The sequence below is a fragment of the Ambystoma mexicanum genome, chromosome 4p, assembly GCF_040938575.1.
Source record: "Ambystoma mexicanum isolate Mex_15411 chromosome 4p, UKY_AmexF1_1, whole genome shotgun sequence".
Taxonomy (NCBI): domain Eukaryota; kingdom Metazoa; phylum Chordata; class Amphibia; order Caudata; family Ambystomatidae; genus Ambystoma; species Ambystoma mexicanum.
This window is the reverse complement of record NC_090927.1, coordinates 45148170-45175248: the sequence shown is the minus strand read 5'-3', so window position 1 is coordinate 45175248 and position 27079 is coordinate 45148170. Positions and strand designations below refer to the sequence as shown.

The 27079-nt window shown below is 48.8% G+C and overlaps 1 protein-coding gene across 1 annotated transcript in view; it reads right to left on the bottom strand.

The window, feature by feature from the left end:
- Positions 1–17332, bottom strand: part of LOC138452956 (zinc finger protein 268-like) — a 41396-nt gene extending 24064 nt beyond the window's left edge. The window contains exon 1 of the mRNA XM_069605329.1: positions 17272–17332. The gene's annotated coding sequence lies outside the window, so the exon portion shown is untranslated. The remainder of the gene's footprint in view (positions 1–17271) is intronic.
- Between the last annotated feature and the right edge of the window lie 9747 nt (positions 17333–27079).

Sequence of the window (27079 nt, the reverse complement as noted above, 5' to 3'; positions counted from 1 at the left end):
TTATTTTTGGGACTTTTATTTTTGGCTATTACACTATTACACATTTTCCCTTATCACTTTAGGATTAGTGTTACCATGTGACGGACAGGATAGGATTTTGGACACAAGACAGAGAATTATTCTGACAACGGCAGGTCTTTTAGTTATTTTTGTTGAGGCTGGAAAACCCCTCTTAGACTTAGGGATTGTGAGGTATTTTCCCAACCCAATTTTCTTTAATAAATGTTGTGGAAAGCCTGAGGGTTCCCCCCTCCCTACTCCCAGGGGATTTTCGATATAGGTGGCCAGGGGCGAGCCATCGCTATTGGATCCCTGACCCCGGTGGTGACTGAGTGAGGGAGGATAACTTGGATGGAGGGTCTGATAGGATTGGATTGCTCGAAACCGAGACATGGTGCACACTTTAAAAAAAAATAAAAAAAATAAAAACTCCCTGACATTCCTCCTATTACATGACCGCAGACTTTCCCCTTTTCCCTTTGACAAAACCTCCCTGCTCTACTAAAACGCAAATGGAGGCACTTCTTCATTTCTATCAATGTCCCGTTAACAAGGATAAGCGAAGTCCGGCACTGAATACAGATCAAACACACCAGAGAAATGTTAAGACACCACAGGTGTATAAAAGGAGTGAGCCATAGAAACAGAATGAGCAAGCTGGAGCACGAGGATGTTCACAAGGCGGAGTACGAGAGCACAGGCAAATTGGGATGCCCGGAGAACCCAAGACCTGCTCGGGGAGAACGGCGAGCTGAAACACTGAGAGCCTATGGTGTAAAAGGGCTAATGAGAGCGTGGCGAAGGAGATGTGTCTCCAGGGAGCTAGAGTGGGGTTAAGTGCTAAGCTGTTCTCCGGAGTGAAGTCTGTGGAAGGGTTATTATCCTGGGCCAGAGAAGCTGCCCAGGAGAGTTGGCAGGGCTGGCGAGGAGCACTGGGTCTTCAGTCGATGAGACCGCAACTGTGACATTAAAGAAATAACAACCGTTGAGTTCAAAGCCAGAGAGGAACCCGGTTGACGATGGCGGCAAAGTGCGAGAGATAAAATGTTGCAAGCAGTAAGGTAATAGGACGAGCATAGGGTAAGAAGTGTGCTGAAGAGTTAAGCTTTGACTGTCCGTTGTGAAAGTCGAAAGAAACAAAGTAGGAAGTGTTTGCGTGTACGTTAACAAGTGATGAAAGAAGTTGACAGAGAGAACGAATGTGAAAGCAAGTGAAGGGGAGATTATGCTTAGGGGAAAAGCACATGGAGAACCCATGAAAACTATTTGTTTTTTTAAAATAATTTTTTTATAACATTTTTCCATAAACACAAACAACATGAACATAACAAAAAATATATCTGTACTTCCTCCCCGCCACCCACCCTTTGTGAGTCCTGCCATAAACACACTTCATCGAGTTCCAATTGTGTCTCACTTTTCTGTGGGATGCCTATCGGCATTGCTGGTCCGGCCAATGGTTCTCTATGGTCTGGACGCAATTAGGGCCTGTGTTAGTTCAAGCCAAGCTGTGATTTCACCAGTGTTTTCATCACTAACTCCTCCAGTAGCCTGTCTCTGCACGTATCCATTTTTCAAGATCTTTCTGCCACAGTTGGACAGCAGGTCCCTCCTTTGCTTCCCAAGACATGGCTAGTCTGCGGGCCTCATTACACGGTAGGCGGTAGGGGATTACCGGCACCGGTAAGGGCACCTGTGCCGGTAATCCCCTACCGCCCACTACGAGGTCCCTCAGCGGGTCCCGTCCTTAACGTCTGGTCTGCCCAGGCGTTATGGACGGTTCCCGCTGAGGGACCGCAGAGCTAATAACGGTACCGCAAATTGCGGTACCGTTATTAGCTCCTTCCCCATTCCCATTGAGCCCTATGGGGGCTCAAATGGGAATGGGGAATGGTGCCCGGAATGGGGATTTACCGGTCCCGCAAAGGTCGGAATAGACCTGTAAATCCCTATTCCGGGAACCCGGACTCCGACGGCAGTAGGGGGTAGCCATGGCGCAAATAGCGGCATGGCTACCGCCTACCATGTAATGAGGCCTTGCTTTTCACTAATATGTAGGCCAGGACTCTTAGTTTCGATATGTATTTTTTCCTCGTGGTGTGTGGGTATAGCCCAAGCAGGCAGGCTCCTGGAGTCTGTACGTACAGCGTGACCTCAGCTTTGCAATATCCTCCTAGTATTGCATTACTTTAGGGCACGACCATAACATGTGGAGCATCCCAGCATCAATGTCCCCACACTTGTCCCCACACATAAGGCATCTCTGTTCTTCTGCACCCTTAAACCTAGAGATCTTACGTAGCGTTTGATAGGCTTGATGCGTGATATTTAGCTCTATAAGCTGTAACCTAGCGTTTCTAGAAAGTTTAAAGTACCCCATCACTCTGCCCCATTCCGCATCAGTGCATATCTTCCCCAAGTCCTTTTCCCATTTTAGTCTAATCATTAACGATCTCATTACACTTTTAATAAGCAGTATGTCGTATAATAGTGACAGAGAATGCCCCCCTCAGCTATATCATATATTGTCACTACTATCTCATGTTTCGCTACCAACTCAGGTATCACAGGCCATCTTTTCTTAATCTTATGTGTTATCGATAAGTACGGTAAGTATGGTCTGTCATTCATGCCTATTTCCTCTGTAAGTGATTTGAAGTCCAGCAGCACATCTCCTCGTACCAGGTATTCAATGGTCACTACCCCAACTGGTTCCCATATTTCCTTATATATATAGTTTCAGCTGTCTCTCTTCGGCTGCAGAGAGATCGGGTCCATCATGTCCCATGTTTTACATGCCCTTCTCCATATTTGTTTAGCCAGTGTTATCAGCAGTGGGCATCTACCTACATACGAGGCCAGAGTCAAAAGTACTTCTTTTAAGTATATCTGGTTCAACGCCGGTTGTAGAAGATGTGTGTCTATAGTAGGGTCATCTGCTAACCTCCCTACTACAAATTGTAGTAGACTCGCTATATGGTATAATTCAAAATTCTTTATTTTAATCCTCCCTCATCATGTGTTCTGTGGAGTGTACTTAGAGCAATTCTATTCCGTTTGTTTTGCAAAATAAATTTCCTACACTCCATATTTAGTTTCTAAAAAAATAATAATTAGGTATATTATATGGGATGTTTGTGAATTAATGTAATAGCCTGAGCAAAACCACCATTTTCAGTAGCACTGTCCTCCCCATCAGTGTCAGCGGTAGCTTCCCAAGAAGTTCATACTATTTATAACTCCATTCAAAGCTTTTTGTGTGTTCTCCTTATGTTCCTCTAACGGGTCATGGAATATTTCTATCCCCAAATTTCGAAAGGATTCAGGATACCACTGTAACGATAGTCTCGGTAGGCATTCTTTTTTCAGACCTTTTAGGCCAGCTAGGGAGAACAGACAGGATTTCCCTTTATTTATTGTGATACCAGATAGTTCGCTGAACTTATCCAGCATTTACAATATGTGTTGTAAATTGTCCTCTGGTTGTTGAACGTACATGTCGTCTGCATACATGGACACTAAGGGCCTGATTCATGGAAGTGTTTCATAATGGCGCAATCCCATAGAAAAACGTTATATGAATCAGGCCCGCAATGTCTACTTCCGTCTATCTCTATTCCTGCCTCTCCACGTTTAGCTCTAAGGTACGCTGCGATTGGTTCCATTGCTAGGATAAACAATAGGGGCAACAATGGGCATCCCTGTCTGGTGCCTTTCTGTAAGTTAATGATGTTCAAATACCCTCCTATCCGTACTCTAGCCTTAGGGCGTGTATATAATAATTTGACCCATTTAATGAACCCTTCACCAATGCCAAATTTTCCTAAGACTCTATATAGCCATTCCCCTTGCGCAGAATCAAAAGCTTTCATTGCATCTAATGAGTCTATCACACAGTGGTGTTGGTATAGTCTTGTACTATCTATCACGTGATGTAGGTGTCTTCGATTCCAAGCAATGTTTCTCCCTGGGACATAGCCCGTTTGGTCTGGGTGTTCTAACCTCCCAATGGCGATCTAATCTACTTGCCAGTATTGACGCACAAATCTTGCAGTCTTGATTTAGTAGGGAAAGAGGTCTACATGAGCCGCATTCTGTCCTAGGTTTGCCAGCTGTGCCAACTTGTCCACCTTTTCTCCTATCACCCCTGCATGTGACTCCCACCTACTGTCCAAAACTCACCCTACTGCTGCCCCCTCTAACCCCATCCCCACCTCCCTCATCCCCAAAATGTACCCTCTCCTTATTCCCTACCTAACCACCTTCTTTAACATTTGTCTCTCCTCTGCCACCTTTCCTTCAGCTTTCAAACATGCTACCATAATCCCTATCCTGAAGAAACCTTCTGCTAACACTCTTCTTACCTCCAACTTCCTGCCAATCTCCCTTCTCCCCTTTATCTCTAAGCATGCTCTAGCGCATTGCCTACTCTCAACTTACTGCTTTCGTCTCATCCCACTCCCTCCTCCCCACCTCTCAATCTGGTTTCCGCCCTAAACACTCCACTGAGACTGCCCTCACCTATGTCCTCAACTCTCTCCTCGCTATGCTAAGCAATCTTCAATTCTCATCCTCCTTGATCTTTCTGCAGCTTTTGATACCGTAGATCACCCCTTACTTCTTAGCACTCTGTCCTCCTTTGGCTTCAAAGACTTTGTTCTCTCCTGGCTCACCTTTTACCTCTCCAATCGATCCTTCACTGTCTCCTGGGGCGGCCGTTCCTCCTCCAGCCTCACCCTGAACTATGGCGTCCCTCAGGGTTCCGTGCTGGGACCCTTTCTTTTCTCTCTCTATACCTCCCTTCTCTCTCCAGTCATCTCTTCCTTCTGCATTTCCCACCAGTTCTATGCTGATGACACCCAACTCTTTCTTTCCTTCACATCTGACCTCCACCTCACTCTTTCTTCCTGCCTCACGGCCATAAAAGATTGGATGTCATCCCACTTTCTTTCCCTCAATACTGACAAGACTGAGGTGTTTTTCTTCCCTCCTAACACTCTCTCCCCTTCTCCCCCCCCCTTCATACACTTTCCACCTTCCAACCTCCCCATATCTTCCCATGCCCGCAATCTTGGCCTCCACCTCGACTCCTCTCTCTCCTTCTCCAACTACATCTCTCTAACCTCTCGAGCCTGTCGTCACCACCTCTACAACATCCACAAAATCCGCTCCTCTCTCACATTCCATGCTTGCAAACTCCTAATCTCCTCCCTTATTTTCTCCCGCCTCTTCTACTGCTCCTCTCTCCTCTTTGGATTCCCTGTCTCTCACCTAACTCCCCTAAAATCCATCTACCACTCCTCTATTCGTACTCTATGGGCCTCATCACGAGTTGGGCGGTAACGCCGGCTCACTTTTGTAACTCTCACTTCTCTCACTATATTGTAAAGCGCTTTGGCTTAAAGCACTATATAAATTCAATAAACAAACACTACAGCCTCTTTGAGGCTATTTGGCAATATTTCATCTTCATATGCTTCGTTGAACATTTTCACCTTTGTCGGTACCAGCTCATCCACAGAACTCCCCGGGTAGTCCGTCGAACCCAGTTGCTTTCCCAGAGGGTAGTGCCCTGATTGTTGCCAATACCTCCGCCTCAGTAATAAGGCCCACCATATTCCCTGCCTCCTCTTCGCTTAAACGTGGTAGCAAAATCTGTTCTAAGGCTTCCTCCAATTCTGGGTGTGGTAGTGTATTTATTTCCATTTATAAGTCAGTGAAGTATTCGAGAAGAGTGTGTTAACTGTGTGTTATGGAGTTGTCCTTGTCTGTCTTTTACTGCACAAATAATATCTCTTACTCTATCTCCTTTACCTCCATGCTAGAAGTCTTCAGGGCTCATCTCCCTTAGCGTGGTGCCCTTCTATGCATATAGCTTAGTTTCTCTAACCTGTCCCAGAACTTCAGGCAGTCTCGTCTTAATTCAATTTCCCTGCTGGGATCTGCACCTTTTGCTCTATTCAGTTTTTCCAGGACTTCTAGTTCTTTCTCTTTATTGTCAAGTGTTTTAGTCAACTCTGCATGTATGCCCCCTGATTTTGTTATGGCTTCCCCTCTTATCACCACTTTGAAAGCCTCCCATAGCATGCACGATGATTCCACGCTACCCGTGTTGAGAGTGAAGTATTGAGCTATGCATTCTTTGATTTGTAGTCTGAATGCTACATCTGAGTGATTCACATCTCAGCTTCCAGGTCGGGAACCCGTGGTCTGGGTTGTGCTACCTGCCATTTAAGAGTCAATGGTGCATGATCTGATAAGACCCGCCCTTTATATGATGTTTCAGTAAATTCCCCCAATGTTCCCTTACCTGTGAGAAAGAAGTCTAACCTAGTATGTACATCATGTGGTGCTGAATAGTGCGAGTAGTCCCGCATGTCTGGGTGGAGATTCCTCCAGATGTCAATCAATGCGAAGTAATGGACTAAGTCACCTAGTACTTTAGCAGTTGGGGATGGCTTTTTATGTTTTGTATCGGACCTGTCTACGCTTGGGTCTAACATGCAATTGTGATCCCTGCCCCATATTATAATCTTGTCTCCGAGTATGCCAACTTTAGTATACATGGTTCTAAAGAAGTTGGTTGCATCATGACTTGGTGCATAGGTGTTCATTATGCATATTTGTCTGTTTTCTAGCGTTCCTTTTATTATTACCATTCTACCTTTTATCTATTTCAGTCTGTAATATTTGGAAGGGTACCGTTGGGGCAATCAAGGTTAGTACCCCTCTCGAGTTAGCCGAGTATGTTGAGCCCACTACCTGTCCTTTCCACTTCCTAGCTATTGTGTTTTGTCTGTCTTCACTGAGGTGTGTCTCCTGGAACAGAGCTATATCTACATTCAGTCTGCGTAGGTACGTTAGAACCCAATTCCTCTTGATAAAAGTATTCAACCCCCTCAAATTCCAAGCAATTAACCTAATGTTCTTCGCCATGCTTCGGATGACACACAGCTCATTTTCAGGCTACCTTCGGCCACCTCTTCTCCTTCCCTCATCTCTGACTGTCTGTCTGTTATCCAGGAGTAGTGTGCCTCCAATGACATCTGCCTTAATGCCAGTAAGACTGAGATTCTCTTCATTTGCACACCCACCCCCTCCTTTCCTGTAGCCCTCTGGCCGGCCTCCCTTGGCCCTCCTCCTGCTCCCACCTGCAAGGCCAAAAACCTTGGTGTCATCTTCGACTCCACACTCTCTTTCTCTCCTCACATCTCTGACGTCTCTAATAAGTCACACTATCAGCTGCAGCTCCTCAGAGGTATTCTTCCCTTCCTCTCCTTCCCCCAAAAGCGCACTGTCTCCAGAGCTCTGGTTCTCTCTAGGCTGGACTATTGCAACAGCCTCTTTCTAAACCTTCCTGCTTCTACCCTCCGCCCTCTGCAACTCATCCAGAACAGGACTGCAAGACTTGTCCTTGGCCATAAGCCCAGGGATCGTATCTCTCCAGGACTGAAATCTCTGCACTGGCTCCCAGTGGCTGCAAGGATTAAGTTCAAAAACCTCTGCATCGTCCACAAGGCCTTCTAGGACCTGGGGCCTCTATACATTCAACTATATCTTCCTAAATATCTTCTGTCTCGAGCTCTTCGCTCATCTGCCTCCAACTCCCTCAGGGTCAATCGCTTCTCCAAGCAACGAGTTGGTGGTGGATCTCTCTCTTCGGCTGGGGCCTCCCTCGGGAACAGTCTTCCTGCCTCCCTGAAACTTGAGGAGAACTATCTTCGGTTCCGGAAGCACCTTTAAACCTTCCTCTTTGCTTCTGCTTTCTCTCCCCCTCTCCTCTGCTGAAGTCCTGGCCGATACTGCACTGGTTACCTGGCCACCCTTCTGATCTCAGGCCAAGCCCTACCAGTTGCACACCTGCACTGCCTCCGTGGCAACCCCTGCACTTAGGGACTGTTTTCTGTATACCTACAGTCCCCCCACCCGCACTTCTGGCTGCACTCACCCTGCACTTGTCACCAGCTGGCCGCTCTCTTCATTTATCTTTTTAAATTTATTTCCCATGTACTGCACTTTCCCCTCTCCCCGCCACACCTTCCTTTCCCCCTGCCCTTGCATTTGCGCGGTCTGAATGACACCTGGCCTAGTAAGATCGCTGTCTGTCGTCCTTCTGTTCCCCCTCTCTTGCCTTGTCGCGCTTTGAAACACTTGTGTATAGGAGCGTTATAAATTCCATATCATATCATATCATGCCTAATGTGATATATATGTCTTCTAGACCACTTCCTGAGACCACAAAGCAGTCTTACTATTCGTGTCTGGTGTTTTCCGTGTTTGCTTGCGTGTGTTTGTACTCTGTATTTTGACAAAGGTTGTAATCTCAGCTCAATTCACCCCTCCCCATTGTCCCCCCTCTCCCTCAACTTCCCAACTCAAACGTGTCGCCCAGCTTTGGCTAGCATGCTCAGGCGTGCTCGCATCTAGCACTTCGCCGCCTATTGGCTCAGGTGCCCTGCGAGTAGGTGCTTCCAAACCAGCACCCCAAAACTACTACTAATAAGGGTTGTGAAGACAGTCCCTATTACGCTCCAAATGCTTCTTTGCCTCGACCTATGGAATTTCCTGCTAACGTGTATTCATGTTCAACAAAAGCTCTGGTAAGCCTAAGCCTTAATCACAAGCTGTACTTCCTGCCACTAGCTGAAGTAGGATAATTGGGTACTTTCCTTTTATGTCTCAAGAGTTTTAAATGTAGTAGTCTCATCCATGCCCTTCTAGGCACCACATATTCTTAAATAAAATCGACCATTCAGACTTCGGATGTTGCCAATCGCGCCTTGTCCAACCATTCTTGCGTTTCTTCTGGGCTGTCAAAGACCAACAAACATCCATTTCACAGGAGTTTAAGTCTTGCCAGGTAAATGAGCATATACTTGAGTCCTGCCTTTCTCAGCCTTTCTTTAGCGGGGCCGAACTGAGCCCTTCCTCTCTGCACCTGGAATGTGTAGTCTGGGTAAATAGCCAATTTCGCCGATGCTCTCTGCACGACTCCTCCATTCCTAGAGAATTTAAGCATCTGCTCTCTATCTTTATAATTGAGGATCTTCGCTACCTGCTTCCTCTGCTTACTGAGGGACTTGAATTTCCGTGTGCCACAGGATTTTTTGCATTATTATTTAAGCATGCTGTGGTCTCTCCGTTGCTTAAGAAGCCCCACCTTGACCCTGCAGTGGCTGGAAACTACGGCCCAATTTCGCTTCTCCCTGCCATGACCAAGCTGATGGAATCTATTGTTACTCCTCAGCTTTCGGCCTATTTCGAGGACAATCGCATTCTCCAACCCTTCCAGGCTGGTTTTCGGCCTGGTATGGGCATAGAAATGATTGCAATTCATGACGACATTGCTTTGTCACAGGACGGTGGAGAGACGAGTATTCTTATTTTGCTTGATCTCTCTGCAGCTTTTGACACCATCGACCACCAGAGATGCCAGAGTTTCAGGGGTTCCTTTGCAGTGGTTTTCGTCCTTTCTATCTGATCATACCCAGGTGGTGTCTCTTCCCCCTTTCACTTCCCCTCCTATGGTGTTTGATTGAGAAGTTCCGCAGGGTTCGGCACTTTCCCCTCTGCTTTTTAATTTATATATGGTGATGCTAGCCAAGCTCATCTTTAGCTTTGGGGTGCACTTTTTCATATATGCGGACGACACCCAGATTTTCTTTTGGCTCAATGCCCCTAAGGAAAGCCCCCCTGATCTCCTGAGAGAGTGTCTCTCAGCAGTTGTTCAGTGGATGACTGAAAACTGGCTCAGGTTACACGGGGAGAAGACAGAGGTGTTACTGATTGTGCAGGCTCCCAATAGCTGGATCCCTGACTATTGGCCAGCATGTCTTGGACCCTGTCTGAAAACCTCCACTGTAGTGAAGAGCCTTGGAACCTCTGGCTCCAGAGAAGTGCAAACCTCTATGGTTTGCCAGAGTGGTTTTGCTAAATTTAAAGTTTTGAAGTAGGTGCTTCCAAATCTCCCCAATGAGGCTAGGACCAAAATTGTAACAGGCTCTATCATGGGTGCAATTGATTATTGCAATGGTATTTATCTTGGCCAGCCAAAGGCGCTACTTCAACGCCTCCAGACTCTCCAGCACGCTGCAGCCAGGCTTGCTCTCAGCGTCCCCAGATGCCCCATTCTCATGACCTCCTCCAGCGCCTCCACTGGCTGCCCATAAGAACTCGGGTCAAATTTAAGGTCTTATGCACAGTTCACCGTGCTATTCACTCTGCTGGAGCTGAATTCTTGAAGCAAAGCTCTCTATCAGCCAAAGAGATCCCTCCGCTTGTCCAACTGGTTTCTGCTGTCTGTCCCCCGCTGCAGACGTGCTTGTGCGGGAGGCAGGTCTTTCTCTGTACTGGCCCCGACTTTGTGGAATGCCCTTCCCTTTCTTAATAGGATCAACCATGTTTTATCTATCTTTTGTAAGCAGGTAAAAACACTCCCGTTTTAAATGTGCGTTGCCCTCCTCTCCTCTCTGGTGTTTTCTGCTCAGCGCCTTGATGCCGCCAGATCTTTGTTGCGCTTTGTAAATTCCATTCCATTACATTACAATAGGCCTTGGAGGTGCGCCCGCAGGGGCTTTCTTTGTTAGGGTTCTGTGCGCCCTCTCAACTGTGAAACCCATTGTTAAATTGCCTGGCCCAACCTCTTGCAGTAATATGTTTTCTATATAAGTTGTTGGGTCTGTTCCTTCCATGTCCTCTGGCAGTCCGATCAACCTTATATTATTTCTCCGGGCCCTTCCTTCCACATCCTCTGCTCTTTCTTCAAGCAGCTTCACCTGTGGTTTCAATACATGGACTTCAGTTTGCATTTTACTTACGTTCGTACAATTTTCTTCTGCTTTTTTCTCCACCCTACCTGTGCATTCCGACAGTGCTTGAACATCTTGGCGCAGCAGATTTACGTCTATTGCCACTGCTTCTATCCTAGTTTCAAGTGCAGTCCTCAGTGCAGCAATGGAAGCCAGGAGTTGTTGTTCGCCATTTGCCTGAGTAGGTTGTGTACCCAATTTGTTTTCCATGTCTTGGCTGTTCATCGCTGCACCTTTAGCAAAGTATTCAAGTGTGATCTGCTCTCCTTTCCCTTTAGTTGCTTTATTTGCCATCAGAGTTACAGTGCTTGCCTGCAGTGCAGCTTCCTGTGTATGAATATATTCTATTGTACTCGTGGTGCTGTGTAGTTGTTATCTCCACTCTTTATCTCAACTACAGGGTGACAACCCAGATTCAGCGTGGGTTACCATACAATATTCGCCGATCTTCTTTGTGCTTATCATTTGCACTGCAGGCAGTGCAATCTACACCACGCTCTGCTCTCCTCATTTACTGCACATTCAGTAGCGAACATTTAACCCACATTTGGAAGGTCGGGGGAAGAGTGGTTCCCGTGCGCTTGTTGGGGGGTGGGGCTATTTCCTGGCTGAGCTCTTCACTTGAGCTGTTGTATCTATGTTATTTGTCTATCCACCTCTCCCAGGTCCCTAGCCACGCTCTCTCCCTATCCCCCGCCTCTAACTTGTTCACTTTCCGCTATAGTCTGGCATCTCCCTCAGCCTCTGCAAGCCTCTTCACTGTTTCCGCAACACCGACTGGCCTCTCATTTCACTCCGGGTCGTTACGGTGTTACGGCTGCATTGTCTCTGCCGTACTCTGCGTGTGATATTCAGAGCCACGCTGCAAGCGGAGGTGCGTTGTATTTCCTCCTTACCTTTGTATTGTCAGGAGTCCAATGTGGTCTGTGGTTGCTGCTGCGCCCCTCTCAGTCTTTACTCTTGTTGGCCGCCATTTCGAAGTGCAACGCGGGACTAGGATCCTTTGCGAAGGAGCTCTTCTCTGACAATTTTCACTATTCCAACCAGCGTATCATATGCCCTTGACTCTGCACTGTACTTCCTGCATATTAGATTGTCTGCAGTTAACGAATGAATGCTTTTTTCCACAGATAATGCCCGATTGAGCAGGAGCTTTTTCCAGGTCGTCCTCACTGCATGGCTGCTGGTCACACCCCCAACCCATGAAAACTTGGGGATGAATCGTAAAAAGGCGTTGGGGCACGATGATGAAAATAAGCCAAGAGTAATTTCAAAAAGGTGCCAGGCACACAATGAGAAGAGAAAGTTGAAATAGAGGCCTAGGTATCAGAGTGATCCCACACAGGGCCGAAAGTACTGTGTGTTCATCGAAAGACTGATGCGTTGAACTGTTGAATAACTGTGTGAATGAATACTGGGCATTGTTGAAAGACTGTTGCACCAACACAACAACCTGTTGTGAACTCAAAGTCTTGAGAACTAATGATAAGACTTGGACTGCCTGAGGAGAGTGCAGTGCCTTTGATGCTGAATAAAGACTTGGGGAAGGCAGCGGTGGAGCGGCTCCAATAATATCCCGACTTTTACTTTGACGCACCCTGTTTTAAGTCCAGTTCCATGCACATTATTGTATTTGAGTTTGGCATAGGTTTAACACAGACACTTGTTTTGACTAACTTGACCGACTTTGGACTTATACATTTGGTTGATGGTCGAGACATCTCCCATTATAGACGTAGGGCAAGTTAGGTATTCTCCAAACCCCTTTCCTTATTAAATAAAGGTTTTTATAAACTTGAATCATTGTGTCTGTGTTTCTCTCACGATAGCATGCCTGTCTCGCAATGTTTATAACAACCAACAGCCACCCTGCGTCTGCATCTCATTTGTGGTTCTTCACAGTCGTGTAATCACAATGATAGTTGCAATGTTTCTTATCACTCTTTTCTTCTAATAAAAAGTAACTTTGCAGGAGGGCGACAGAGCACTCACTGAGAGTGTTCTTTAATGGAAATACATGCATGGATACATGTTCTTGAAGAGCATCTATGTATTTTGCAGAATATTGTATTCCAATATATCGTGCAGGCTTCGATACGGAATGGGTTGGTAGGCGGTTTAACAGTAGTCCCTATAAACGTAATGACATTAGTAAATCAGTCATGTGTAGATGTGTGCGGGTTGCTATCCCACTGCAAGGGTTTGTTTAAAGGCAGGGCAGATGACGTTTACCAGAGATAGTACACATCCGTAAGGGACAGAAGCAGTTTTGTTTTTTAAATGCAAGTCAGGTGCAGTATTAATGTACCAGCAATAATACAGGAACCTAAAGCCGGATGCACATGAAAACACAGAAATATCCTTACCATCGCGTAAACATGCTATAGCCCCACTTGCTCACATACCAGGCCCCGCAAAGCATTCATAGAACACTCCTGTCCCAGCTTTTATTTGACCCTAAGGAGCCTTGCACCTACCTCACAATCACAGGCCACCAACGGCTATGAAGGATAAGGGAGAAAGTCACCTACCAACTCCCGCCCCATATTGAAGATCACAAGATCCTTCACCAATTGCGATATGACGTTTGCCCTGCCATGATACTGGATATGCCCTGATGAACCCCTGCAAAGACCTGCTCCTCCGAGCTGAGGACAGCAGCAGGTCACTGTCACTATTAATCAAGCTGGGCCTTGAGCAGCATTCAACATTGTCCATCACAGCATCCTGCTCCAAGGCCACTAAACATTAGCAGGACCCTCGAACTAAGCTCTGCATGAAACTACTGACGAGCGTACAGCAAAATCACAACTTCTGCTTCCACTCCCAAGCAGACTAAATGCAAACCTATTGCCAAGTGTCCCTGATGCAGGCTCAACTCAACATAGTATCCTACCAGACTGGAGGCTGTCAAAGCTTAGATGATCCACAACAGACAGAAACGAAATGAGATTGCATGTGTTACTCAGCAGCTATCCAAAATGAACGCCTCTTACCCAAATACAATGGCATGGGCTCCAAACAAACACTGAACACTGCAGCACTGTGAACACTGCAGCACTGCACACACTGCACAACTGTGACTTAGCGCACAGGTAATCTGCAACCCAGGAGTAGCGAACTGAGCGCCGAGCACCAAACTGCCCCCAAGTCTAACTAGTGCAGTCCAAAAGCGTGGCTCAGCCATGGCATGGGCTCCAAACATACACTGCAGCACCACTGCAACATTGTGAACACTGCAGCACACACTGCAGCACTGTGAATACTGCAGAACTGTGACTTAGCACACAAGTGATCAGCAACCCAGGTGTAGTGAGCTGAGCGCAGAGCACCACGCTGCTCCCAGGCCTACCTAGTGCACTCCAAAAGCGTGGCTCAGCTATGGCATGGGCTCCAAACAAACACTGCAGCACCACTGAAACATTGTGAACACTGCAGCACACTCTGCAGCACTGTGAACACTGCAGCACTGTGACTTAGCACACAAGTGATCTGCAACCCAGGGGTAGCGAGCTGAGTGCCGAGCACCACGCTGCCCCCGGGTCTAACTAGTGCACTACAAAAGCGTGGCTCACAGTGGCATGGGCTCCAAACATACACTGCAGCACCACTGAAACATTGTGAACACTGGAGAACTGTGAACACTGCAGCACTGCGAACACTGCAGAACTGTGACTTAGAGTAACCCAGGTGTAGCGAGTTGAGCGCAGAGCACCATGCTGCTCCCAGGCCTAGCTAGTGCACCCCAAAAGCGTGGCTCAGCTATGGCATGAGCTCCAAGCAAACACTGCAGCACACACTACAGCACTGTGACTTAGCACACAAGTGATCTGCAACCCAGGGGTAGCGAGCTGAGCGCCGAGCACCACACTGCCCCCAGCTCTAACTAGTGCAGTCCAAAAGCGTGGCTCAGCAATGGCATGGGCTCCAAACAAACACTGCAGCACTGCAAAACTGTGAACACTGCAGAACTGTGAACACTGCAGCACACACTACAGCACTGTGCTGAAGCAGCTCCATTGGCTCCCCATTGAAAACCAGATTCTTTTTAAATACATGTGTATTTTACACCGTGCTTTCTATGGCCTGGGGGCAGAGTATTTGCAGGCTACATTTCTGCACTATGTCCTTTCTTGCTGTCTTCGCTCCTCGTAGTGGTCCCTCGGATCAGACTGTCGCAGACGGGGGGCCGTGCCTTCACGGTGGTGGCCGCTAAAGCCTGGAATGACCTTCCCCTTGCCGTACTGCTGACCATTTCACCCTCCGCCGGTTACTGAAAACTTCATTATTTTAGAGTCTGACCAACAAAAAATAAAACAATAAAAAATTCTATTCACGCACCAGCGCCATGATGCCCTTGGGCGAACGTGCGCTTAACAAATTATGTTAATATAACATAACTGTGAACACTGCAGCAGCGTGCATACTGCACAACTGTGAGTGGCGCACGGGTGATCTGCAACCCAGGAGTAGCGAGCTGAGCACCACAGTGCCCCCAGGTCTAACTAGTGTAGCCCAAAAGCGTGGCTCAGCAATGGCATGGGCTTCAAACAAACACTGCAGCACTGTGAACACTGTAGCACTACTGCAACACTGTGAACACTGCAGCACTGTGAACGCTGCAGCACTGTGAACGCTGCAGCACTGCGACTTAGCGCATGGCTGATCTGGAACCGAGAGGTAGCGAGCCGAGCGCCACGCTGCTCCCAGGACTAACTAGTGCAGTCCAAAGGTGTGGCTCAGCAATGGCATGGGCTCCAAAGAAACACTGCAGCACTGCAACACTATGTACACTGCAGCACACACTGCAGCACTGTGAACACTGCACAACTAGCGCTCAGGTGATCAGCTCGGGTTGCTGAGCGCCGAGCACCAAGCTGCTCCCAGGCCTTACTAGTGCAGTCCAAAAGCGTGGCTCAGCAATGGCATGGGCTCCAAAGAAACACTGCAGCACTGTAAACATTGCAGCACCACTGCAACACTGTGAAGACTGCAGTACTGTGAACACTGTCGAATTGTGAACACTGCAGAACTGTGATTCAGCACACAAGTGATCTGCAACCCAGGGGCATCGAGCGGAGCGCCGAGCACCACGTTGCCCCCAGGTCTAACTAGTGCAGTCCAAAAGCGTTGCTGAGCAATGGCATGGGCTCCAAAGAAACACTGCAGCACTGTGACCACTGCAGAACAGTGCACACTGCAGAACGGTGAACCCTGCAGCACTGCAGAACTGTGAGCACTGCAGAACTGTGAACCCTGACATAAACAACATCTGCCCCCACCACCCACCAAGCTGCCCTCGTGTGTATAAAGAAATCTTTAAAGGGGGTTTTATGTATCCACTTACATTGTGGAAATTGCTGCATGTGTCTCTAGTAAGTGATGCTGTGTTGCTTAGGGTTTGCTGATGGCAAAGGCCATGTGTTTACAGGTCGCGGGGTACTGCCTGCAGCCCCTCTCCTCCCCTCCCCCGCCCCACTGGAGGCTCGGGAAGCACCTGCTGCACGGGGCTGCGCTGAATATAAACGGCTCTCGCCTTCCTTAGGCCCTTTAAAATGGAAATGAACTGGAGTTCCATTGCCAACCCCTTGTGCTGCACTTCAGCAATCTCCACGCGCACACCCGCGTGAATTCCCGCCCACATGTTTATTGGGCAGCGCAGCTGAGCAGGAAGTGGCGCAGCTGAGCGGGAAGTGGTGCAGCTGAGCGGTAAATGTCGCAGCTGAGCGGGAAATGGCACAGCTGAGCGGGAAATGGCACAGCTGAGCGGGAAGTGGCGCAGCTGTGCGGGAAGTGGCGCAGCTGTGCGGGAAGTGGCGCAGCTGTGCGGGACGTGGCGCAGCTGAGCGGGAAGTGGCGCAGCTGAGCGGGAAGTGGCGCAGCTGAGCGGGAAGTGGCGCAGCTGAGCGGGAAGTGGCGCAGCTGTGCGGGAAGTGGCGCAGCTGAGCGGTAAATGTCGCAGCTGAGCGGGAAGTGGCGCAGCTGAGCGGGAAGTGGCGCAGCTGAGCGGTAAATGTCGCAGCTGAGCGGGAAGTGGCGCAGCTGAGCGGGAAATGGCGCAGCTGAGCGGGAAATGGCACAGCTGAGCGGGAAATGGCACAGTTGAGCTTGAAGTGGCGCAGCTGTGCGGGCAATGGCGCAGCTGAGCGGGAAGTGGCGCAGCTGAGCGGGAAGTGGCGCAGCTGAGCGGGAAATGGCGCAGCTGAGTGGGAAGTGGCGCAGCTGAGCGGGAAGTGGCGCAGCTGAGCGGGAAATGGCGCAGCTGTGCGGGAAGTGGCGCAGCTGAGCAGGAAGTGGCGCAGCTGAGCGGGAAGTGGTGCAGCTGAGCGGGAAATGGCGCAGCTGAGCGGGAAGTGGCGCAGCTGAGCAGGAAGTGGCGCAGCTGAGCGGGAAGTGGTGCAGCTGAGCGGGAAATGGCGCACTCCGGGTTAATCTGTTTACTTCGCGACGCGCTGTTACTCGCCTGATGTTGTGGATGACCCGCGCTCTATCAGTATCTCGGCGCCTGCGCAGACACTTCAAGGTGCAGCTACAAGAGCATGCGCAGATGGCACCAGTGAAAGGACGCGTACAATCTCTCAGAGCATGCGCAGATGCCACAAGTGGATGGTCCCGTACTATCTCTCAGGGCATGCGCAGATGGCACCAGTGAATGGACGTGTACTATCTTTCAGAGCACGCGCAGATGCCACAAGTGAATTGATTAGTATTGTCTCTAAAAGCATGCGTAGATGCCAACAGTGAAAGGATTAGTATTGTCTCTCAGAGCATGCGCAGAAGCCACCAGTGAATGGATTCCTGTCTGTCACGCCATGCGCAGATGTCAACAATGAATGGATGCGTAATATCTCTTGGAGAATGTGATACTAGTTCCCATTTGAGAAACTGACCTTTGGTTGTTAGGGCCATTTCTAAGATTGGAAATAGCTGCTACCTTGTGAGGCTAGTTCCCATTAGAGAATGAGCCCTTTTTGCCCCTAATGGCCAAGTCCTGCATAATAATGGGCTTTAGATTACTCTCACTGGCCCTCATTCCGAGGTTGGTGCAAGTCATGGCGCTAGTAGCGCCAAGCACCAATACCAGTACTGCCACGGACTTGGTGGTATGGGGACTTACCGGTCTATTCCGACCTTTGCTGGACCGGTAAATCCCCATTTGAAAAGCCATTCCCCATTCCCATTTGAGCCACCATAGTGCTCAATGGGAAGGCGTCAATAACGGTACCGCAAATTGCGGTAACGTTATTGACCGCGGTATCCCTTTGCGGGTCCCGTCCATAACGCCTGGTAAAACCAGGAGTTAAGGGTGGGCCCCGCAAAGGGACCTTGGAATAGGGTGCAAAGGGATTACTGGCACCGGTGTCATTAGCAGTGCCCGGTAGCCCTTTGCGCCCAGGTCGTAATGACCCCCACTGAGTAGGTGTTAGCTTTACACCAGTATCATGCTGTAATGGTGATGAAGCATGCATGAGTAAATGGATACAAAGCAATAAATCAAGAGATCAATGTGGCACATCTGAACTTTCTTTAATCCATGCGTCAACTGAACTTTCGGCGGTAGCCTCGCCTATTCCTTAACACGTGGGGCGCAGCCCACAGAAAGAGTACAATAGAAAGGAGACTTACCTTCTGTACAAATATTGAGTGTGACAATATAAATGGGACATGACATCTCCCCCTTGATCAATATCTAACTGGGGTTTTCTTCTATCCATCTGGATGGTTTGCGTATTGTTCTCCGCGACGGGCTGCGGGCAGGTGGAGGCATCAATGCAGTGGTGGTGTTGCTGTCACTGTCATCTGCGTCTCTCTCTTCACCTCTATATTCAGAGTCTATGTCGGAGGATTCATCTGCTGCATCCTTTGTATTGTTCATAGGTTCTTAATCTCCGAGAGAGCTCTGGAGAACAATGAATTTCTGGTAATGGTTCCTTGTGGACTGGCCGCCGTTATCATGGAGCCATGTATGTGGGTTACAGTCATGGGTTCGGGCTTGAACGCCGCAGTGTCCTTGGCATTTTGGTTTTGTCTGACCAGTACTTGGTCACCAACTTGAATGAGGCTTGGTCTCGCTTGTCTCCGGTGGTCAGCATATTCGTTCATTTTCATCTTGCTTGCTTTGTCTTTTGCCCGTGCGTCGTCGATGTAGGTGGTGGGAAGTACAGCGCCCGGGTTGTGAGGCAGCCTGGTTAATATAACCCGTCCGAACATTAAGGCCGAGGGACATTCACCTGTTGCACTGTGGGGCGTATTTCTGTGTTCCCGCAGCAGCGTGCAGATGGCTTGCCTGAATGACCCGTTGGTGATGGAGCAGATTTGTAGTGCCCGTTTTAGACTACTCATGAACTTCTCAGCCATTCCATTGGCTTACGGCCATAGTGGCATGATTTTCCTGTGTTGGAAACCTAAATGTTCTGCGAACATGGCGAAGTCATGACCACTAAAAGATGGTCCATTATCTGATTTCACGGTCGATGGGATCCCATAGTTTGCAAAAGTTTTGTCCAGGGCTGGTATTACTGGCTGAGCACTTGTGGAGTGGATGAGGTGGAATTCAGGGAATCGAGACATCTCATCAACGATCACTTGCACATATTTGCCATTTGCCAATGGTCCGAACAGGTCGACTGCCACTTCGTCCCATGCTTGCAGAGGCATTGCCGACGGTTTTAGTGCCTCTGGGACAGTGCGCGTGGTAACGGCTTGGCATGCAAGACACTTGCTTAAGAGTGATTCCACCTTCTCATCCATCCGGGGAAACCACACTTTGGTTCTGAGCTGTCTCTTTGATGACACCACCCCTCGAGTGAGCGATGGCTAGTATTTGCTCTTGCAGACTGGATGGTATGGCAAGCCTGTTTTCCTTCATTAGGAGGCCTTCAGGCAATGTGGATAACGTGTGCCGGATAAGCTTGAAGGTGTGTAGATGTTCTTCTTCTTGTGACGATAGGTTGCGTCCGTGACTGCGCCTTCTGTGCCACTGGCCAGACATCAGGCACTCCTGAACTGTTTGAAGCAGAAGATCACTCTGTGTTGCTTCTACCAGTTGAGCTGCTGTGATGGATTTTGGGAGTATATTTCCAATGAGGTAGCTGATGTATTGGTTTGCCTTGATTGATTGGCGTTCGTCTTGAGCCGGAAGCGGGTACCTAGACAGGAAATCGGCTGGGTTGTTGTCTTTGCCCGGCCGGTGAACGATCTTGAATGAATATTCCTGTAGTCTTAGTCCCCATATAGCTATGCGTGGTGGCATTTTGGCTGTGGGCTTGCCGTAGATGGTGGTGAGAGCCTGATGGTCAGTGAGAATCATGAAAGGGCGCCCATATAGGACCAAGTGATAATGTTTGCATGCCCATACGACTGCTTTCTTTTTCTGGTTGGGAATCAGCACATTCGGTTGTCGATAGTCTGTGACTCGCATATGCCACTATGCCTCTTGGCGAATTCGGTGATGCCTGTTACGCTCACCTGGTATCCACAGGGACGCCACCCAGCCGGGTTACTCACTGGTATGCTTCTCAGCTTTGCCCTGATGTGGTCTGCGGGGAAGGTTCTGCCTTGTGGTAGAATTAGGCGTGCTCTCCGTCCTGCCTTCTTTGCAGGGGCGCGTTGTCTTTCATGGGCGAGTGCAGTCCAGTTACTTCACTGACGCCGGCCCGTTTGATATTGTACAGGTAGGTCTTATTGCTGTTCTTTAGTTTTGTTGCTATCCTGCATGCCTTTCTTTTTTTAAAATGTCTCTTTTTTCTCCCTTAGGTATGCGGAGCTTCAGCGCGGCGAACTGGCTTGGTTGAGCCCCGCTGGTAAATGATGGCGCATTAAGAGTGCTATGATGCGGTAAGTAAGCGATATGCGCAGCGCTGCAAAGTCTTGCCTTTGCTAACCTGTGATTTCCTTCCTTGTAGGTCGCAGTGTTCTTCAGCGCGAGTGGAATTCCGGAGTGGTGCCAGCCGAGAGGCGACCAGCCAGGTAAGCCTTTTGAGCAGTTCGTAATTTGTAAATGTCTCTACTGCTTTCTTTAATGTTGCCTCTATCTTCCTCTTTCAGGTCGTTCTGTCCGGGAGGCGTGCAGATTCGAGGAAGCTGTTCTCAGTAGCTGCGAGTGTTTAAAGATGAAGACTGCAGGTAAGATGCTGCTGCTAATGATGTTCCTTTTGTCTCCTTACAGGTTCTGCTTCTCCGAGGTTCGAGAGAATAGCTGGACACGGTGAGCGTCACGTTGCAAACTGCAAAGTAACCCGAAGCGTGTTGTCTTGCTCGGGTGTGGTTTAAATAGCCCCAACAAAATAGTCCAGCTAAAGTAGTCCCTAGGCTACCACACCCAAAACACTAGACCGCATAGCTTGGTTTTTAGGAACCAAGCTATGTGGATGCCTCCATGATGGCTGACAATACAATAAAGTAGTTCCCAAGTTCATGGTGTATGAGCCTGGCGCCATAGGCACCAGGACTGGCCCCATGAGGGCTTTTGAAGAGGATGCCAGGCTCTAGAGGCCCGAGTCCTGACTCCACCTGGCCAATGGGTTTGCCAGAGGGGGTTTTGGGCGAGGGTCGTGACACGCCCCCGGTTTTGACTGTGCTAGAATGGCTCCTAGCCCCAACAGACTAGCGTCTACTGTCAATTCAGTGTTGTAATCAGGGTCATAATAGGACATGCATGAGGCGGATGCAATGTGCTTTTGATTTCCTAGAAGGCTTCTTCACACTCATTTGTCCATCGAAATTCTTTATGCTTCCCTATGAGTAATCTGAGAAGGGTGTTTAATGACGAAAAGTCTTGGATATAGCGCATACAGTAACTTGTCATTCCCAGGAATGAACGTAATGCTGATGTTGACGTGGGTGTGGGAGCTTCCACCAGTGCGTGTACATTTTCTGGATCCGGCTGTAGGCTGTTGTTTGAAAATATGCATCCAAAGAATTTTAAGGGAGTTTTGCTGATTTCGCACTTGTCTGGGTTAATGTTACACTCACGTGGTCTCTGCGGGGACGTTGGGGCCCGGTTGGCGTCTGTCAGGTATTGGCAGAATTCTTCTGTGTTAGGATGCCGTAATTATCCGGCTTCCACGAGACGTGAGGCTTATGGTTCTAGTACTTGTACTTGCCAAAGAACGGTGGTAACTGCTCCTTTAAGACCTCGTCTGACGGGAGCTTGGAGGTTGGCATTGAGACGCTGGCGTCCTCTCACAGAATCCAGGTTTCACTGTGCACGCTGAGGGACGTATTGTGCTCATGTGATTCCCTATTTAAGCCACGCCTGTACGTTATGCCGGCGCTTCTGAATCTTGTATTCTAGCGGCTTGCTAATCTCGTATCCAGGTTCTGTCCTTGTTTTTCTCTGCCTTGTTTCCCCGTATTTTGACCTGGACCACCATCGGAATTGTCTTGCTTTGCCCCTGTGTACTTCTGCTGCCAGCCTTGTTCTTCGACCTCGGACCGCCACCGGACCTGCCTTGCTGGCTCCTTTGTACTTTTGCTGCCAGCCTTGTTCTTCGACCTCGGACCGCCACCGGACCTGCCTTGCTTTGCCGCTGTGTACTTTTGCTTCCAGCCTTGTTCTGAGACCTTGGACCGCCATCGGATTTGGCTCACATTGCATCTTTTTGTACTTTTTCCCGCCTGCGGTTCCTTCCGAACTGCCTCAGGATTGTTCATCGTCTACCTCCCACTATATTCTACATTATTCCTGCATTGGGACTTTGACTTGCTTTGGATTGCTTTGGGAACTTTGCACCACTGGTACACGGACTAGAGACTGCCTTAATGTACCTTTAGGCATCCTCGTGCCGTCGAGATAGGTGTTTGCACTTTGGACCTCTGCTAGGATTTCACCTCCGGTTTCCTGTTTGCTTCAACTATCTGGTTGACTTTGACATTTCGAATCTTGGTTTGCCACGAGCTCTTCCACATTACTTCCTCTTCTTTCTGGGGATTTTTGGAAAACTCCTATTACTGCACAGGTTAGTGCTTGGTTTCTCTCTTGATGTTTGAATTACTGCCTCGAATTGCACCATTGTGATTGTTGCAGTTGTCTGGGGGTCTTGCCTGTACACCTTGAGAAGACGTCTCGTCCCAGTATCCTGTCCATTGTTGTTCTGGGTTCACCATTGGCATTCCATCTTTCCGCCAATCAATTGTTCTGGTTGTTCATTGTATCAACTAGTTCGGTAGATTGGCGAGAAGAATTCCTCGGCTACACTACGAGGGCAAGAGTGCTAATGACAGCGTCCTCCCTGGAATTGGCTCCTCTGGATCAGCCTTTACCCCCAGCTGCTGTAGTGTGGACTGCTCTGGTTTCTGGCAATGCCCTTGGGAGAAGGTAAGAGGCAGTGAGAATGCTGCGGTTGAATTACGATTCCCCCTCGAACCCTTCGTTCCAGAATGAGATGAGCATGCGTTTTCCCATATGGTCTCACCTGTTGTCTTGTAAGGACGAGCTCTCTGTCCTGCTTCTCATCAGCAGGGGCGCCGTTGATGGACCTAGTTGCTTCACTGGTCCGTATGCGTGGCTGCCCAGACCGGCTGTGACTAATCCACTTTGAAGGTAAGTGTTCGTAGCAATGATTATTGTCCGTATCCTTTTGCAATGTCTTTTCCCAATGATTATTGTCCGTAATTCTTGTAATTTTTTTTCTCTCCCCAATAGGTGTGAAGATGGCCACGCTGTGTCGCAGTGTTGGAAGCAAGTCCAACCAGAGGGGAATTGAGCCGTCCCCACTAGAAGGTAAGTAGGGTTTCAAGGTGTTACGCAAGGTTTATGTGTTGCTCGGCCAAGCGTAAGATGTTTATGCAGTTTCTAACCTTGTGCATTTCTTTTCTCTTGCAGGGATGGCCTGGCAGCGTCTGATGGAGAACGGCTATCCGAGGACCTGTCGGCGGATGCCAGATGGATGGATCCGTGAGGATGCTGGGCGGGAAGGAGACTCCCGCGTAGTTGGATGCTCGGAACAGGTGAGGATGCGACACGCTGCAGGCAATGGGTTTGCAGAGAGAGGTAAGATGCGTGCTGTAGATGCAGAGTTGGAATCAGGTGAGCTGCCATGATCCATCGATCACGCCCCTTCTGGTCTTCCTGGTCCCTGGCACGTCAGGGGTTACTCGCTGTAGTACACCCAACATGGCCGTATACACGTAACGCGGTCTGTCAACCTTTACGTCCTATGCAGCACGTTCTATAAATTAGCCACTCCCCTGCGGTTCCGTGCGTCTCAACTCTACCGATAGCTGTGGCTTGACGTGTGCCGTAGTTCGCATTCGTGGAACTGTGTTGCTTCCTGGTGCCTGGACTCTCCTCCTACTCCTATTCCTTCTCCTTTCCTTGTTCCTGTTCTTTCCGCGTTCCGCGCAGACTGCCTCCGAGTGCTGCCTTCCTTCCTAGATTTCCTGGAGTTTCCCTTGATCCCGGACGAAGAAGGTGAACGAATCCTGGAATCCGAAGACGGCCGAGCGGGCTTATACAAGACCCGAACAGCACGGAAGAAAACCCCGGCAAAGGATTCCGCAAAGCAACGAAAACAGGTGAGAAAAGGGGAAACCTGTGACAGATTGAGATGCCACCTAACCGATCTCGATACAGACATGGAAGCGGCCATCCAGGATCTTATGCGTGGCATGCAAGAGCTGACGACCGAAGTGCAAAACTTAAAGGCAGAAAACGCTGCGTTAAAACAATTGGTGTTATCCCGTGATTCCGCCACGAAGGAGAGTGTAATACTGGGCGGCGTCGTTGATAAATACGACGGTTCAGCAAAGAGCCTTCGGGGATTCCTAGATTCTTGTTTGGTCCACTTTACATTTAAGCCTTATTATTTTTCCACACCCAGGGCTAAAGTGGGTTTTATTATCTCGCATCTTTCCGGGAATGCCTTGACCTGTGCCACCCCATTGGTTAACTCTGGGGATGATCTCCTGGATGACTACGACGGCTTCATAGAGGCCCTTAAGACCATGTTTGAGCGCCCAGAACAGGTCTACAGTGCCCAGGAACGTCTACTCGACTTCCATCAGGGTACCCAGGATATGCTCTCGTATGTCACACGCTTCAAACAGCTGGCTAAGGAAGCGGATTGGTCCTCTGAAGCTTGTTTTACTATATTTCGTAGAGGGCTAAACGAAGACATCAAGGATGAACTAGCCAGAGTGGCACGCCCAAGTTCCTTTCAAGCCCTAATGGATCTCGCTCTACAGATTGACTTTCTCATTCAGGAAAGAAAGGCGGAGAAAAAGAAAAGCAAGTTACCACTCCAGAGGAACCCCATTGGGATACCCTCGAACCCCGAAGGCATTTCTAATTCTAGCAACGAGCCTGAACCTATGCAATTAGGGGCCTTCCGTGGACCCATATCCTCCCAAGAAAGAATGCGAAGGATCCATACCGGACTATGTATGTATTGTGCATCTGACAAACATTTAGTAAGGGAGTGCCCAATTGCCCCCCCACGGCGCTCGGGAAACGCCAGCTCCCGATCCTAAATGGAGCACAGGTTCGGGAGAGAGATGTTTGCTCCACGTCTATTCCATCCTTGAACTCTCCTGGGCAAAATTCTTTGGTAATCTTACAGGCCTTCTTGTCACCATCCAAGAAAGAAATGTATCCCATCCCTGCACTGGTGGACTGTGGGGCTATGGGGGTATTCATAGATCAAGAATGGGTCCTTAAACACCATATCCTTACGAATCTCGGACTATCATGCAACCTGTAGAAGCAATTGATGTAAGACCCCTTTCTTCTGGACCCATAACCCTTCAGACCAAGGAGATCAAGCTTGCTATAAACCACCATCGAGAAAAGATAAACTTTGACATCATCAAGTCGGGCCATTATCCAATGGTTTTGGGAATGCCCTGGCTTCAAAGACACAACCCGTATATCAATTGGGCAGCGGGATCCTTGGTCCTGGGTTCTGAGTTTTGTTTGTCCCACTGCTTACATTCGGACCTTGATCCGACACCATCGGAAGGACTTCCTACAACCCATCAAGGTACAATCTCAGTCTCAAACATTATCCGGGTTCCGGAGATATACCAGGAATATTCTGATGTTTTCTCCTCTGCCATTGTTCAGGCACTACCTCCCCATAGACCTGAAGACTGTGCTATAGAAACGGAACCTTCCGCTGTGATTCCCTTTGGTAGGATGTTCATCCTATCAGAACCTGAAAAGAAAGCCCTTCGAGAGTACCTGGATACAAATCTTGCAAATGGCACCATACGACCATCTAAATCCCCAGCAGGGGCCTCACTGTTCTTTGTTCCTAAGAAAGACACCAAGGAACTCAGACCGTGTCTGGATTATCGAGGCCTAAATCAGTGCACCCTTAAGGACCGCTATCCGTTGCCCTTGATCTCAGACATCCTGGAGGCAATAAGGGGCGCAGTCGTGTTCACCAAGCTGGATCTCAGGGGTGCCTACCATCTGATCCGTATCAGGGCAGGAGACGAGTGGAAAACAGCCTTTAGAACACCCTTTGGGCATTATGAATACTTGGTCATGCCCTTTGGACTTGTTAATGTCCCAGCGGTCTTCCAAAGATTCATGGATCGGGTGTTCTCAGACATGCTGTTCCTTTTCGTGATTGTCTATCTGGACGATATCCTAATATTCTCCAAGGACCCTCTCAAGCACGAAGAACATGTTAAGGCAGTGTTACAAAGGCTACGCGAAAATAAGCTCCTGGCAAAACCCGAGAAATGCATCTTCCATACTTCTACTATTCACTACCTAGGGTTTGTTCTTACTCCAGATGGCATCGGTATGGATCAGTCCAAGGTTAAGGCAATATTATCCTGGCCTAGTCCCGCCTCTGTGAAACAGATCCAATCTTTCCTGGGCTTGGCTAATTTTTATAGGAAATTCATACCTTCCTTTTCCGAGATAGTCCAACCAATCATTGGGCCTCATTACACGGTAGGCGGTGAGCCATGGCGCTATTAGCGCCATGGCTCATGCCGGTAAAATACCGGCACCGCCTTGGCGGAAAGGGGATTTACCGCCCCATTCCAAGGTTGGAGGGGCGGTAAATCCCCTTTCCGCCATTGCCCTTCCCCATTCCCATTTCTGCCCCATAGGGCTCTATGGGAATGGGGAAGGTGCTAATTACGGCACCGCAGAGTTCTTTGCTGTCTGAGGACGCGTTAGCAATGCAGAGGTTGAAGGCATTGGCTTTTTGAGTGATTATTGCTGATTTGTAAGTTTTGTTGGCTTCAGCGAAGGCTGATGGCGATTCTGGGGTGTTGTTTTTCTTATGGAGGTGTTCAAGTGATCTTTTTGT